Here is a 17,724-nt window from a genome sequence, read left to right as displayed (position 1 = left end):
ACTTATTTAAAAACACAAAAAACACCATCACACTAGCTTCTCTCTCATCACAAAATTCAACCAAACAGCTAGGACTCATCTTAACACGATCTAAACAGGCTATGAAAATGTGAAAAATAATCTCTCCCAAACAGATATGACTAATTTAACAGGCTATGAAAATGTGAAAATCAAATCTGACGGAACGCACTTATCACTGTTGGATCGAGTTTGTTTACTACTGTTGGTGGTAGACTAGCCGACAGCCACTAAATCAAATAACCAATCGGAGGAGAGCCTGCCGCCAAATCTAATAACCAATCGGAGGAGAGCACTTCTAACCAATCAGCGGCGAAAAAGGCGGTACCTTCCCCTACCATCCTACGGAAAAAAGATTCGCGACCGGCAGCGGAACCCCGACCGCGGAGCTAAGATCTGAATATTAGCCCCAGCTTGATGATTCGGATCTTAGATTATGGTAGGTGAAAAGTTTGGACCCCTGGGCTACACTATCCATTGGAAATTGACACAGTTTCTCGTCGGTGAGTTCGCCTTAGCACTACAGGCATCATGCACTTAGCACGTGATCAGACCACCAGCTCTGTCCTTGGAGTTGTAGGTCGTAGCACATTGAGACTAGTGCCGCGATCAGTCGACCGCCTATTTATTTTTGTTCTCCCGTCAAACGGCTCACTGTAAATTCACCTCCGCACAAGTCTGTGCGCTGTGCGCGCCCTGCTGGTTAATCTGCTATCCTCTTTCTTCCCCCTCCCCCCGCCTTCACTGCTTTGATATGGAAATGGCTGAGGCAGGTGAGTCCTCCGAATCAAGTCGAGTATTTCAGGCCAACTGGTAAAGGAGTGTCACGGCTTTCAAACACACAAACCATAAAGCCTATGGACGCCTCAGAACGGACTAGTCACCGCGCTGCGGCATCGTGTGTGTGTGTGTGTGTGTGTGATTTCAAAGTAACAAACTCAAAGCCGATGCATGCGTCCAAAACTATTCGTTCAAAACCTGGGGCCGTATTCACAAAGAATCTTAGGGCTAAAAGTAGGTCATAAGTGGCGAATTTAGGAGTAACTCCTAAAAATAATGGGCGTGTCAGTCTTAAATTTAGGACTCCTAACTTTTTTCACTAAGAGCAATTCACAAAGTATTTTAGGCCTAAAAGTAGCACCTAAGTCTAGGAGAGCTTAAAAGTCCTCGAGAGGACTCCTAACTCAGTAAGACCTATTCACAAAGAATCGGAAAATGGCTGCGAGACGAAATGTTTTGGAGACAATGGAAGACTGTGAATTGATAAGGCGATATAGGCAAAATCGTGAGGGTATCAAACTTGTTGTGGAATTAGTGAATAACACTCCGATATTTAGCAACAGGGAAAATGCAACTTTGCAATGACGACGATTTAGGAATATCGCAACCATCAGTTGTTAAAACACACGGGGGCAATGTTACAAATGTACCTTTTAATCATCCTTAATTATTTAATATATAAATATAAATAAATCACTTAACCCATCATTATTTGACTCATGTATTAACAGTAATACAACACTTTAATCATCATTATTTATTTCAAATAAAAATAAATGGTTTGAAGTAAAAATAATAGGCCTATAACTATACTCTTACTTATGATTACTATCTAATCATTTATTGTAAGATAATTTATTGTATTGAGTTTATAATCTGCTCAGTAAGGAGTCGGGAGTCGGACCAGTTGGGCTTTCGCTTGCGTTTCACGTTGTCTTCTCCTTCATTCATCATGATAGGAGGACTTGAACGGTGGTATGGGCTGATATTTAAAGTGTTTAGTGACGTAGCCACGGGTGTGCCTGGGACACCCAAGCGTGGTCCTGGCACACCTAAATATTTTCAGAATTAATTCATTACAACGATTTCTTTCGATTTAAAGCAAAATGTGACAGAGAGCGCGGTGAGCGGTGCGCGTTGCACTAGGACTGCGTAGTGACCGGTCTAGGTCCACGCATTCGCTACCACAGAAGCGGGGCTGTGAAGGAAACCCCCCTATTGGATTTTGCGATTATATCCATACATTTCATTCCCCCATGTACAGCGTGGAGTGATTTAGTGGAGAGCCAGGGCTGCTTTCAGGATGGTCGTATCGATCGCTCCGGACCCTGGCTTCCACTGGACACTTGCAGCAGTTATTCTAATAGCGTTCCGGTAAATCACTGAACTTAAGGCCACCCAAACTCTCACAGGCGCACCTTAATTACAATCTCTGGCTACGCCCAAACTTTTAGTGCTTGAAATATGCTCATTGGGTAATAGTTTGCATGGTGCTTTTAATTAGGGACCGAGCCAAACTTGGCAAGGACCCTATTGAAACCCTCATGTTTATTCTTCTTCTTATTATTATTATTTTTAGTCGACTTCGACTGCATTTTTCCCCCCCTGCACATATTCGAAAACTCATTTTTTCTTGGCACATTTTGTGGGACTGGTGAAAAATTTGATATTCTAGCCCTCAAATTCACATTCGCCCCTAGGTGGCGCTATACCAACTATGCCAAAATTTCAACGTTTGCAGAAGCATAATTCGTCACCGGTTGGACCTAAACCCATGAAACTTTGCACACATATGCAAATCCTCATAATGAAGAAATTTGCAGATACTAACTTAGCACTTCCGGTAGCCAGATTTCCCGCCATTTTGAATTTAGTTAAAAACAGTAAATTCCCCAAGGATCCCAGGTTTTTCGACTTTGACAAAATTCCTTTGGCACATATCATCCATGGCCCATTATCTTCAATCTGACATAAGGAGTAGTCTGTAGGATAAATTTCAAAGTACCCATGAGCCATTGAGTTCAAAAAGGGGTGTGTTTTTCACCCCAAAAATAGTAAATTGCACATATCTACATTAATTGGACTCCTATGGTGTTGGACCTCTCTACTAAAGTTGTTCAGAATCAAATTCTGAACAAGATTAAGTCAACAATTTTTCAAATGGGGCGTGGCATCGAAGTGGGCGTGGCCAGTTACTAAAATAGCCACAGTTCATAGACGCAATGTTTGATTTGAGCGGGACCAACTCAATGGCCGTTAGGTACCAAAGTTCTAACTGCTCACCAAAAATTAAGTCGATTTAAAAAACAACATGGCCGCCAGAGGAGGGTCGATCACTCTGCGGAGATAATAATAGTTATGAATATGAAATTCACAGGTCACGTGTAGACTGGTGCCGATAGCTCACATACCAAAAATCGTGTTTCTCATGTGTGTAGCGCCCCCTACAGGAACTTTAAAAAGCAGCCCCTGCGCCACGTTTCACCAATATGTATGAAATTCAGTATTCACGTACAATGTGCCCATACCTACAGAAAAGCCTCTTGGACCCATGCCCCAAACCCCACAGGAAGTCGGCTATTTGCATTTCTAATTTTCACTTTTGGCGGCCATTTTGAATTTTTTTCACTTTTTTGCCTTGTATTTGAATGAACTCCTCCTAGGGAATTTATCGGATCTGCTTCAAAATTGGTCAGTACAGTCATGAAGTGGTGCTAAACCAAAATCGTGCTATTTGTGACTGTACGTTGAAGGGCGTGTCCGTGGCATGCCGTCAAAGTTGGCCATTTTTGAATTCCGTCGCCTTGTATTTGAACTAACTCCTCCTAGGGAATTTATCGGATCTGCTTCAAATTTGGTCAGTACAGTCATGAAGTGGTGCTGAACCAAAATCGTGCTATTTGGGACTGAACGTTGAAGGGCGTGTCCGTGGCGTGCCGTCAAAGTTGGCCATTTTGGAATTCCGTCGCCTTGTATTTGAACTAACTCCTCCTAGGGAATTTATCAGATCTGCTTCAAAATTGGTCAGTACAGTCATGAAGTGGTGCTGAAACAAAATCGTGCTATTTGTGACTGTACATTGAAGGGCATGGCCGTGGCGTGCTGTCAAAGTTGGCCATTTTGAATGGAACTCTTTCACTTTTTCGCGTTGTATTTCAACGAACTCCTCCTAGGGAATTTATCGGATCATTGATGTAGGGTTAATGAACATGTAATTCAGTTAAATGTGGTCTTACATGTTAATGTCAAAACAATCAGTAGGACACCACAGGGCACCTCTGCTTCTACAGATTACATAAATTTGCGAATTTTTTTTAAAACTGCGCTTTTTTAAAACTGCGCGCAGTGATGAACGGGACCTCGTGCCGGCTTGCGGCTGCGTCACGTGCGGTCCTAACATGTGCACATCTTGCCAGCACACATGTTACGACGGCACGTGACGCGGCCGCAAGCCGGCGCGAATTTTTTTTAAAACTGCGCGCAGTGATGAACGGGACCTCGTACCGGCGGCCGCAAGCCGGCGCGAGGTCCCGTTCATCACTGCGCGCAGTTTTAATTACTTCCTTGATATAATGCAATTTACGTATTTTTATTGTTTGCTTTGGCTCTCTTTTTAACGTGCATACAACGTCATTATCGTGGTCTGCACAAACTTGTCATCGTGCGTGTATTCTGCTAACTGCACTGTCCATAACTATTTGATAGGACTTAATTTGTAGCCTAGGCTATTTCCTTATTTTTCGTTGATTTAGTGGGCTCGTTTGTGGGAAGTTGCGAATGAGTTTCACGGAGACCGCCGGCACTCAACAGCCAATCACCGTACTACTTCAAAACTCGTGCACGAGAATCGACGTAAGGGGGCGTTAGGGGGCGTTACTCTTAGTTCACTCTTAGTGATTTATCCTTAGTATGAGTAGGTCTCAACTATGGAAGCATATATGTAGTAAAATTCAAATGGAAATGCAATTTGCAATTCAATAAGTCATTACATTATGCAATTGTAAATTCATTATGTAATTTAATAATGTTATTTGTAAATACGTTATTCAAAGTGTATTTTAATATGCAAAGTGACAATGAAATCCTCAATAAAATTTGCAATAGTTATAACAATAAAAATAGAATAACATTTTGTCAAATTTTTTGAGTTCCTTTATTCAAATTGAAAAGCTATAGCGTCCCCGTGATTGCAATGCACTTTGCCACGCTCCGTGTGTTGCAAAATTCAAATGACATTTCAATCCGCAAAACAATTTGCAAATCGTTTTGCAAAACGTTTTGCAAAACGTATCAGCCAATCGCGTCTGGGCGGGAACTACGTCACTTGCTCGTCAGACCAGCTGATCATCCACGCACGTTGAAATTTATTTATTTATTTATCCCGCAGCAGCTGCCAGACCGTCTTTTCCGCCGTTTTCAGTTATAATTACGTAAACTCAGTCAAACCATAGACCTATTAAGAGTCAAATCTGGCACAATGGTAGGCATAGAAAATAAATTGCAACGTGTGTGGATGATCAGCTGGTCTGACGAGCAAGTGACGTAGTTCCCGCCCAGACGCGATTGGCTGATACGTTTTGCAAAACGTTTTGCAAAACGTTTTGCAAAGTGTTTTGCGGATTGAAATGTCATTTGAATTTTGCAACACACGGAGCGTGGCAAAGTGCATTGCAATCACGGGGACGCTATAGCTTTTCAATTTGAATAAAGGAACTCAAAAAATTTGACAATGTTATTCTATTTTTATTGTTATAACTTTTGCAAATTTTATTGAGGATTTCATTTTCACTTTGCATATTAAAATACACTTTGAATAACGTATTTACAAATTACATTATTCAATTGCATAATGAATTGTCAATTGCATAATGTAATGACTTATTGAATTGCAAATTGCATTTCCATTTGAATTTTACTACATATATGCTTCCATACTCAACGGCTTTGTGAATAACTTTTAAGAAAAAACTCCTACGTAAAATGTTTTAGCGCGAGTTAGGAGCACTCCTAGCGGTAAGATAAAACGCTTTGTGAATACGGCCCCAGATAAACAACAAAAACAGCGTCCCTTATTCGCTTTAAATACTTTATTTACCGCGCCGTATTAATTCCCAAGTTTTGAAAAGAAAAGAAAGTATTTGAAGCGAATAAGCGACGACACACACGCACGAACACACGTGCACGCACGTTCATTCACGCAAGCAGGCACCCACTACAACCTGGAGAGGCTGTAAATGCTTTTAAAAATGATAATGGCTATAGACTATTTTTGACAGGTTACAAATTCTCCCAATTTACTTACTATTCCTCTGTACATATTTGTTTTTTCCTGCAGTTTACAGATTTGTGAGGAGTTTTTCTGTATTACAAACAAAGATCTACTCTGAACATTCAGAGCTGCTGTAGAAAAATATGCGCCCCTACTGCTGAGTTTGTACCGCGCCCGAAAAACAGAGTTTGGCAAGGACCTGAAGGAGATACTGAGAAAGCTTGATGATGAGGTGTGTGCACAGTACAGTACCAAACAATACTTTTGCCCAGATGAAATTCAATCTGTTGAATTACAATTAGTCTTGCTATTATTAGAGCTATCTTTCTGTTTTTTCTTTTTTTCCTTTGAGACCACCAACATCGTCAGACACGGCAAGGAAGCAGCCATGAAAGGACTTCCTGTGTTCCTACGTGAAGATCCTAATCTACTTTTCAAGCAGTGTCTTGTAAGTATTAATGGTCATTAATATAAATGTTACAAGCATAGAGATACAATTGTAAAATGAAGATACTGTAATTGAAAATACTACACAAGTAGAAAATCTGAAAGTTTATTTCTGTTTCGCCCTCGGACTGCTTGAGAGAGGGAAGGGAAGTTAATTGCCTGTCTTATATAAAAGCTTATTGGTTGTGAAGTGAGTCCCTCTATCACATTTGACAGGGGTTTCAGATTATACCATGAGGAAGATGCTGCTTTGATATACAGGTTGTTGTCGGCAGATGTTAGACCGAGGCTACCTGCTTTGGCTAGAACTAGGGGGCTAGATCACAGCCATATCACTCACCACCTGTCAGGTCATTCTTTTGATACTAGTGGTTAGGTCTAGGCCTCTACAGGCTACAAGCTATTATTTTTCTTACAGTCCGAGTCAAATGTTCTGGGCCACATAACTACAAGGGTGATGTACTCTTCTACATTGGGTTGGAACCATTTCCTTGGTTTTGTGGACATTGCAGGTTATGCTGGTGAGCTGGCACGCATCTCACAGGGGTGAATTATACCATAGATTATAGATAGATAGATTATACCATGAGCGAAGATGCTTTTGTTGAGCTGGCTCCTCTCTGCTCTTTTATCTGTTTAAATGTGCGCTATGCATGATGGTGGAAGTTCAGTTTGTATTATTTGTTTAAATTTCTTGGTTGATGCTTTTGCCCAACAGAACGTCAAGTAGGTTTAAAGTTTAGGATCACTTTGAATGTTCTTGTTTTCAATGGAAACACACATGAGTTATCCTGCATAGGAAATATAGGAGACGAAATCCTGTCTTTATTCATTTTTTCCAGATTCATATGGCAGTCTTATCATGGTAAACTAGCTCATTGTCAGGTGTTTAACAGCGACACACACTCGGAGACAGTAAAGAAAGACGGGTCCTAGCTGCTACGAGCGTTTGATGTGCTCTCACCATTCTCATGCACACAATTGTTTTTTTAATACATAAATTAAAGGCTTGCGGTTTGTCCACGATGCGGCCTATATGCGGGAAATCACGGTAGTGTAGTTTACATAGTTTTCATAGTTATCAGCCTACGTGCTGCTGAGAAGACCAGAGTTTTTTTACAACACCCTCAGGGGTCGCATAGCTATTGGATCATGAGGAGATATTAGCTGAATGCTAGGAAATGTTATTTGTTTAAAGGTCCCATGGCATGCTATTTTATGGATGCTTTAATAAAGGTGTTAGTGGGCCCCTAATACAGTACTTGAAGACGTTCAAGAAATTCAGCCTTGGTGCAGAGTTACAGCCACTACGAGCCAGTCCCACAATGAGCTCTCCACAAACGTGCCGTTTTTAGAGGCGGGTCAAGGTGGAGGGTGGGAGTGTGGCCCTGAGCAGCTTGCAGCCACGGTACCATGCGCTAGTGTTTACAGTGGAACACTGAACACTCCGGGTGCTCCGGCGGGAGTCCTGGAGCTCTATATCTAAATAATATCATATTATATTTAGATATCTATATAATATATATTATCATGGTCAAAAGCTGTTTGCGCCTCCGTATGATATTATGAATCTCAAACGACTGCGACGGGTTCTCAGACGCCTCTGGTTCTTCCACTTCCACGTCAATATTAAGAGGCTACAGACTCAACGGAGAAATGAAATGGAGGAGAAGGGGATTGTTGCCCGGGGTTGTCTGCGTCAGGTTGGTTGAGAAGGAATTGGGAACCGCGACATGGAGGAGAAAAGGATTGTTGCCCAGGATTGTCCGTCGGAGCCCCGCTGCCCGCTGGCCACCCCCGGGGCTACCTGCTGAACGCTGGCCAGCCCCACTGCCCGCTACAGCGGGGCTCCGACAGACAATCCTAGGAAACAATCCTTTTTTCCTCCATGTCGCGGTTCCCAATTCCTTCTCAACCAACCCGAGTCTAGTCTTTTCACCAAATGGGAGCTTTATGCAAGCTTGCGTTATTGTGTTGCATGTTATGCGCCATGAAGGCCGCCTCATACCTCCGGCTCCGGACGAAATTTGTCCGTCCGTACTAAACGTTGTCTCCGGGACTACCCTTCATACCTCCGTCCAGTTTCAGTGTTATGGATGTTACGCAAAACAACCTGTCTAGAGGGCAGTGACTGTCGTGTATAAAATGACCGGCATCGACAATCGCAAACATGGTATCTGTAGAGGAGATGATTATGCTCTGTGTCATCCGGCACAAAGTGTACGTGGAGGTGGCATGTGGCACCCCTCACCAACCTGCAGATTCTCTGCTCAAAATTTAAATTCAAAAAAGTTTTATTGGCATAAAGAATATACATTTGCATTGCCAAAGCAGGTGAACAATAAAATTATAAGGTCACTTATATAGTATAATATAAGTATAAAACGTTAAATACAAAATATATATACATATCAGTTATTATAGGCCTACTACTCTCGTGGTTGGGACTTCTGCCTCTACTGCCGCCTCGATCTCCGGTGGTAGTGCTCCGGTTTGTCCGGAGCACTCCGGATTCGTAAGCGCAGAGGCGACGGACCCACTGACGGACGACCTCCGGGACCAGACAAAAGCGTCCGTATCCGTATTTACCATAGGGTGTGAATGGGCCTTTACACCAACAGCGGAACGGTTATCCAAATACCAAAGAACACTTGCGTTACAGTGTGGCACACACATGTGGCGCTCGCACGGTCCTAGCTCATTGTCTCATTGGCGGGCCAAATTCTCTGGGCGGGCCAAGCAGAGAAAGGGGAGGTAACATGGCCCCATATGACGTCATATGGGGCCGGAAGCCAAATCGAAGCGTTTCAGCGATCCTTTTTTCAAAGACGGAGCAAGATAGCTACTTCTCGGTTTACACCTAACGCAATTTTTAGCTACTGGGGGACCATAGGGAGGCTAGGGGAACTCAACTTAATGTTAGAAAACCTCAAAGTGAAAATTTCATGCTATGGGGCCTTTTTAAATGGCTTATTAATGGCTCCTTTTTAGGTATAGGCCCATTTGATTGTTGTTTCTGCTGATCAGGTGCACCAACCCATTGCAGCAGCAAATTTGATGATGGAGGTGTGATTGCTGCTCTGCAGCGGGTGCATCACATAGCCCTGGGCAGAGCCGTATATAGAGAGAGTTCTGCCAACTGAAATCATGGGTGCCATCTTGTAGACCCAAGTCAGCTCACTGTACAACGTCTGCCAATGGAACGAAGATGGGATGTTGCAACAAATCGCTCATTATCATCATAAACTGTTTGTGAATGTTAAAAGGTTAAAAGGTAACTTTTTCACAGGTAGCACTGGTGCCACCTAGCTTTTCATTTAGTAGCACCAAAACTAATTAGGTAGCACCATATTTTTCTTTGTATAGTGTTATTAATACATGACCTTATGTTTATGAAAGATTGACAAATAAATAGATAAAGAATAAAAATAAAGATAGATAAACGCCTTAAATTAAGCACATAACATGGAATATTTATACACACACACACACACACACACACACACACACACACACACACACACACACACAATTCTGTGTGTTTTGATAAGATACCTGGGCATGATGGCATTAAATAATAATTTAATTCTAACGGAAATTATAATTAACCTATAGAGCATTTTTCCATATAGTTATTATCATTTGGCTATATGAGACACACTTCACCTTCTGCATGGGCATGTTCAACCACATTATGGCCATTATTTCCATCTTCAACGATACGGGCATATATAATCTCGCACTCTTTGGTGGATTTGTCAGTGGAACTGTCAAGCATGAACGAGAGGTAGGGGGCGGATGCGACTTTGTCAGCGGTCTTTCCCTTGAGTGTGTCTGCTATAACTCCCACAAATTGTGCACACGCAGTGTCGTTGGAATATGTGGGGTTGACGTTCAGTCCGTTATTCTTCATCATTTTGTAAACGGGAGTTCCTCTTTAGCGATGTTGTAGGCGGTGTTAAACTTGATGATCATTTGTTCATTCTCCGCCGAGCGATTGGTCTCATCTATCTGATTAAATGAGGTGGGGAGAGACTGGGAGCTTCATGTGATGCAGCGGTCCCTGCACGTCTTGTGCTTTTGGCTTTCATTGTGTAATTTTAATGACTTTGAATTGTGTAGACCCATTTACAAAATGTGTTTTGCCTGCAACGGACGGGCCACATGTCCTGCAGTACACACACCATGGTTTGTCCCTCATAACGCAACCATGGGAACTGCGCCAGCCATTTTTGTTAAACAATACTTTTTTTTTTTTCTCCCCATTGCCCCCCGCCTCTTTCGCCAACCACTGTCCTGTCACTGTCCTCTTCAGAATAAGAATCTGAGATTATTTTTGCTTCCTCTACTAACCCTTCTCCAGCACCAACAACAGCCTCATTTGTTTCCTCCTCCGAGACATTTTTCTTCTTAAAATAATCTACTATCGACCGCTTCATATCTGCTCGTCCTCCTGCAAGTAGCACCGGAGCGACCTCATTAAATTTTAACTCACACCTTAAGAAATTAGGTCGCATATGCGACCTAATAGGTCGCACTCTGGAGCCCTGATCGCCTATCAGTGGAGCCGCGTTCACCTTACCTTCTCCGATAGCCGTCGCCGTGTAGCCTACGATTACTTATTGAGACATTGGCTAAAAATTACAACTTCTTGGTTATTTATTTTAATCTAGACTATAAATATTTCCCCTAAACATCAAATTAACCCTTCTCATAGCCTACTTAGGTGATCAGACTGTGTCTATTGTTAAAAGTCTGACTGATGACTAATGCCCAAGGGAAAAAAGACCATACACGTATGATTTTGTTGATCAATTAAAGAGTTTTCTCTTTCATAAAAAATGAATCAGACGTTAGCAATATAAAAATAACTTTGGTTACTTCTTAGACTATAACTTATAATACATTCTGAATGTTTGCATTCTAGCAGTACACAATAATTTGTACAACATTTAAACAACAGACTCTCAGGAAGATCCTCCAACAGGAAAATTCATATTCAATATTCATATTAAAATATCAACAGTGAAATCAGGGAAGAGCCATTAAAACATCTCAAATATTACGGTAAAAGTATACATTTTGTATTAGACAATCTTTAATATCTTTACTTCTTACACTATATAGCGTATAATACATTCTGAATACATTCTGAATGTTTGCATTCAGAGATGGTTCATCTTCAGTCCGTTTCATTTGGTGGGTCTGCTGGGCGGTGTCGGTGGGGTGAAGACGAACAGTATTGGGATGGAATTTGGCTTGAGCTTCCTAACACCATCAGCTCTGTGACTCTAACTGTGTCTCATCGAAGTGGTCCTACAAACTGAGTCACATTTTAATGCAATTTCAAAGAGAAAGTAAATGATGGTAATGGATTTTCACAGAATGGCATCTAACCAATGCATAGTTATTGCATGGATTACATAAGCTCTTTGGCACCATGCTGTTTGCACTAGACTCTAGACAAGAGTAACATAAATCTCTCCAGCAAACATGAACTGACCATGTATTATCTGTAACTCGAGAAAAAGCTGACCAAGCAATGCTGCAAAAGGGCATTTGTTTGCAATATATCCACATGATTTCCGTGCAAAGTTAATCACAATCTTTCTGACATGCATGAACATAAACAAAGACAATGCAGCCGGTGTTTTGAAAGAATGCAGGGTAAAATGCGGCAGTGCAGAAAGATAGCACGTCAAGTAGGCTAGCCTTGCAATGATGTAGTATTAATAGTTGTCATTATTCTAAAAATTGCATACATTTTCACAGAATGGCATCTAACCAGTGCATACTTATGCAAACTTATGCATAAAAGAGCCTGGTGGAAAAATACAGATGGCAGATGCAGGTTGTTTGTCCCGGAGTTCAGTGCTAGCATTAGCATAAAAAAGGCGCAAAGAGCTAGCGAGCATCGTGTAGCTTAACACTACTAGGCTAAGTTCAAATCAAATTCACTTTGGTTAGTACTTTTTTCGAAGCATGCCATGAATTGATGGGGTACAATAATATTTTCCAAATGTGTTTTCTTTACAAAGTCCATGATAGAAATGTTCTTACCTCACACAACAAGGAAAAATTATTCGGCTTCCAGTTCATCCTTCTGACCCTCTGCTCCCACAATTTCCTCCTAGTAGGGTCCTGAGGGAAATGATGCAGACGTTTACCACGTCCGGGCCTTAGAGAGCAACCATAGGCTACACAACACAACATTTTCTTTCGAAAAGTAATGATATTACAGATATATATTCCTCTCTTGTAAGTTGTCGTACTTGCCTTGATAGCATGGTAATGACGATTGATTAATGTTTGGTCTGTAAGATGGCGTATACAAAACACGTGACTACCTTTGAACCAATCCACGACAGAATTGTCCTGAACGTTCTAAACAGAGTTGGCGGAACTCTCTCTATATACGGCTCTGGCCCTGGGAAGCACTTGTGCTGAGGGATAGTGGATGTCACATTTCCTACTCTGGCCACCTGTGATCGGTTCTTTTAAGCAATCTTACACAAGATGGAGTTCTTGAATGTCATTGGTACGCAAAGCACAGCCGTAGGAACGAGGCGCTTGCGCCGAGTTCCGAAGTCCTGTGCTTCAAGTACCAATAATGACATTCAAGAACACCATCGAGTGTAAGATTGCAAATCAATAACACAAACCATCTTCATTATCAACAATATTGTAAAATGTTTTCATATTGTGGGTTAATTTGCCCTCAAATTCAAGCTTTCTGCCAGAGTTCATCTCCATCAGAAAATAGTTCCTATTGTAAAAGCGCCTCGTTCCTACTGCGCAAGTGAAACAATGTAACAGTTGAACGTTGTTATGGAAACTAGGCTCATGAAAGTAGTTTCAGCTAGTTAGCGTAGCGATACTTTCTGTAATTAGGCACATTATTTTTGTCTGTTCTTTCACCAGGCATTTAAACACACTCTAGAATGGGAATTGACCAATCGGAGTGCTTGCTTAAACTTGTGTGTTATTGAATACCACATTAAGTCAGCTTTACAAATTTTCTCATTTTTCCCATGGACAGCACCAGATAGGCTTGAATGACGGGAATATGGATCAGTATACACCGGAATGGTCCTTCAACAACAAAGCTAAAATGACAGACAACTTCATATTGGATATGACAATCCAATTTGAGATGCCTGGCTCCCTACAAGACATGTAGTATGTGATGTGAGTTTGAATTGAAAATCATATTTCTTAATGTCCTCAAACAGGAAACTGATCCAGATGACGTGGCTGCCAAGGGAGTCACTGTGGGAATTCTGTATGTCCTGTGTGGCTGAAGCCTCATCCCCCAAGATCCAAAACATCGCACTCATCTTAGAGGAATCCATAGTAGTAAAGGACCTTCCGGATACTCCCATGGCCTACCTTCTCGGCCTCCTTTATGCACTCAATATTTCCTATCCGGAGGACCTTAAGTACACCTTTGAAACACGTGTTCCTGGATAATGGCCCAAAATGCTCTGTGTGCGATCTCTAAAGAAAAAGCTTTGTCTTGTCTAAACGTTGCAAAAAGAAAAGTGAAATAAAGAAACAGGTTTTCCCTCTTGGAGTCAGCTGTGATTAGCAGCTGTGAAATTTGACAAGTTCACATAATTGTTTTGTGTTGTGTTCTCAGACTAATTGCTGGTTAATAACTCAAAAGTTTGTAAAATGTGTGTTACACCCATTTGTAAGTTATTGCTAATAAGGCAACGTGAAATTTGACATTGATTTATTTTATTTATATTTTTCTACATTGTTACATTGCTACATTGATTGTTCTAGCAAAATGTTAATGCAGAATGTATTTTCAAGTTAGACCTGTGAAGCCATACGTGTCAAGACAGCTGTGAATGACATGTTATGTGAATTTTAACAGAACTTTTTCATGTTAATTCTCTTGATGCCCATAGTCATCTCTGACCGGCAGCTGGCAAACTACTGTTTTAAGTGTTTATCACACATTTTATTGTCTTAAATTGTATTTTAGATGCATCTGAGCAGGGATTATTGTTCTAGCATAAGTGTAACTGCAGAATGTTTTTCAAGTTATACCTGAATATTTGGCCATATTGTTGAATTTGAAATTCACACTTTGATCACTGACTAGCAGCTGTGAATGACATGTCATGTGAAATTGAACAGTGAACTTTTTCATGTTAATTCTCTTGATGCCCATAGTCTTCTCTGACCAGCAGCTGGCAAACTAATGTTTTAAGTGTTTATCAAGTGAAGAATGGGGAGATCGCACACTAGGGCTGAGAAGTTCCAAAAGTATTTTAAAAGCCGAAACAACAATTACAGGACACATAAACAAGGGGAAACGTTTCGGGTCTAGCCCTTCATCCGTGTTCCTTGTACGTGATGCGTCACAGGGCGCAGCGGCCTTTTATAGGCTCGCCTGCAAGACTCATGAATGTGTTTGGGGTCACCGTGTATCCAAATCACCAAAGTTACACCACAGGTACTATAATATAATTATATACAAACATGTACAGGAGATATAACATTTGTATACAGAAACATAGTCACATTTTAATAGTGATACCATATTTAAATTTAAATTAAAAAAAATTATATATATATAAAACATAATATTTAGAAAAAGGTACACATCACCCTCATCAAAAGCAATATCATCATAGCACATTAGGTTATCTTGCGTCCATGTTGGCCTAGTCCATTATTCAACCAACTATTCTAATTACAACAGTTACAGCGAACATGTTAAGGTAAATTCATCATTGATACCACATAGACGGTCTCCTAAGACCAGTTCAGACCAAAGATTCGCGACGCAACGAGACTCTTGGGACGTCGCAGGGGAAAAGTTGCAGCAGTGTGAACTGGTCGTCGCAAGGCGGCTGATGCCGTTGCAAGGAGTCTCCAAAGATTGAACATGTCAAATCGACAGGTCCAGTTTTAGAACGCAACGATGTGGCTATTTCTCTTCAGCTAATTAGGACACAGCACAACAATTTAGGCTTATTAAATACAAGTTGTAGATGCTAACGGTATTATCTTTGGTTTTACACCGCACTTATTTAACATGCCCTGCAAATGTATAAATCAGTGTTCGAATTACGTGGGAGCCAGAGGGAACCGAGCTTCCAAAAAGGCAAAGTCAAAAAACTGAGGGGTCTCATATCTGAAGGTCTCTGCCATATTTGGCATTGTAATTTCATCTTAAACAACACTCATCCATCCCCGTGCAGTCTCTTACCATTAAAGATGTTAGATTAAAATATAGGCTAGCCTACTATACGTCACGTAGACTGACTCATTTCACGGATTCCTGTGAGACCGGGTTGCCTTAATTACATCGGTCGCATTTGTCAGGTGAAAACTAAATGTCAAGGGAAAGAGGCGGTGGTTGAAAAAAGTATTTCGATCGCTTATTAAGTTCACTCGTGGCGTGTAATGATTTATTCGTTTCCCTGTATCATTTCCTTAATTTAGAAGACAGTTAAAAAATAATAATAAAAAATTATTATTATTAAAAAAGATGATCTAAAAAAATTTATATTAAAAAAAATTCTGAAAAAAATTTTATATTAAAAAAACCTAAAAATTATATTAAAAAAAAATTATTAAAAATAAATTAATTAAAAATAAAAATAAAAAAAATAGGACCTGCGCACAAATTTATTTTTTTTGACCTGCGCGCGCATCTTTTTTTTTGGATCTGCGCGCGCATCTTTTTTTTGGACATGCGCACGCGCATCTTTTTTTTGACATGCGCGCGCAGGTCCAAAAAAAGATGCGCGTCCAATTTTTTTTTTATTATTATTTTTTTAATTTTTAATTATTTTTAATAATTTTTTTTATATAATTTTTTTTTTTAATAATTTTTTTTATATTATTTTTTTTATATATTTTTTTCATAATTTTTTTATATACATTTTTTTTATATATAATTTTTTAATATAATTTTTTTTTTCAGAATTTTTTTTTCATATTTTTTTATATCTTTTTTTAAATCGGTTTTTATATATATTTTTATAATTATTATTTTTTTATTATTTAATAAAAGGTAAGACCGCACGGGGATGGATAATGAGCGTTGTTTAAGATTAAATTACAATGCCAAATATGGCAGACACCTTCAGATATATGAGAGACCCCCTCAGTTTCTTGACTTTGTTGCCTTTTTGGGAGCTTGGTTCCCTCTGGCTCCCACGTAATTCGATTTATAGCCTACATTTCAGAGCTGCCAACTTGTACGGTTTCACCGTGTGACACACGTTTTTGCCTGCTTACACACGCCACACATCCAATTTCTCACGGCCAAAAAAACAAAAAACACGCGTCCCCCCCGTCAATCCCGATCGTCGGTCCGTCCGTCCCCCCGTCAACAATCACGATCACTTTCTGTATCATAACGGAGAGCAAAGTAGCCTAGTTCACTCAGCCCCCTTTCCTCAATGTGCCCTGCGCCACCTTCAGCAATCTATTTGACTCAATTAAAATGTATTAAATGATTTTAGTTTCCTTAAAAAAGCAGTGCCGCCTGTTGATAAGATAAGCCCACTCCAGTGTTTCCCACACATAGGCCAATATTGAACAACGAGCGCCACAAATTGATTCCGCTTTTCTTATTATTTTTACTTGAACGCGATTTTTAAATGTAACTCCGCCAGCCCGTAATCGCGCCCCCGTAATGCTGCCAGTCCGACATGTTCCCATTCCGACAGTCCTGTGCGCGTATGCAAATTAGCCATGTGCGCCAAACAGAAGAAGGGCCCTATCTTGCGCCCGGCGCAATTTACTTTCTACACCGACGCATGTGTCATTGCTAGTTTGCACCCGGCGCAAAGTTGATTTTCCCCCGCAGCAACCAGGCACCACTACACTTGCATGTTAAATATTATGATGTCAAAGATTATTCATACGTGTGAAACTGCATAGAAATAGCGTGTGGATTGTGGAAACATTTTTTTCCCTGCATGAATGAACATGAATGAAGTAGGCTATGCCATCCGTTAAAATAATAATAATAACAATAATACATTCGAGCAAAGTATATTCCAGGCTTCCAAAACAAAATATAGTTTTAGGGTAAATGATTGGTTGTTATTTGGGAAAGAAGAGCTGATACAGCGGTAAGTTGTACTTTTAAATCAATGCATCTGCAAACACCGTACAGCAAACACATATGTTCTTGACCCAGACATCGTGTACAAGCCCATTACTTTTAGGATTGATGA

General features: G+C 40.5%; 1 long non-coding RNA gene across 1 annotated transcript; it reads left to right on the top strand.

Moving 5' to 3' along the window:
* The first annotated feature begins 6,195 nt into the window (after positions 1-6,195).
* LOC311341199 lies at positions 6,196-14,210 on the top strand. The gene is made up of 3 exons (XR_014633292.1): positions 6,196-6,299; positions 6,420-6,515; positions 13,747-14,210. It is a non-coding gene; the product is annotated as an uncharacterized lncRNA (long non-coding RNA).
* The last annotated feature ends 3,514 nt before the right edge of the window (positions 14,211-17,724 follow it).

This window comes from Micromesistius poutassou, assembly GCF_964030765.1.
Source record: "Micromesistius poutassou genome assembly, chromosome: 3".
In the NCBI taxonomy this organism is placed as follows: domain Eukaryota; kingdom Metazoa; phylum Chordata; class Actinopteri; order Gadiformes; family Gadidae; genus Micromesistius; species Micromesistius poutassou.
This window is presented reverse-complemented; position numbering and strand designations above follow the sequence as displayed.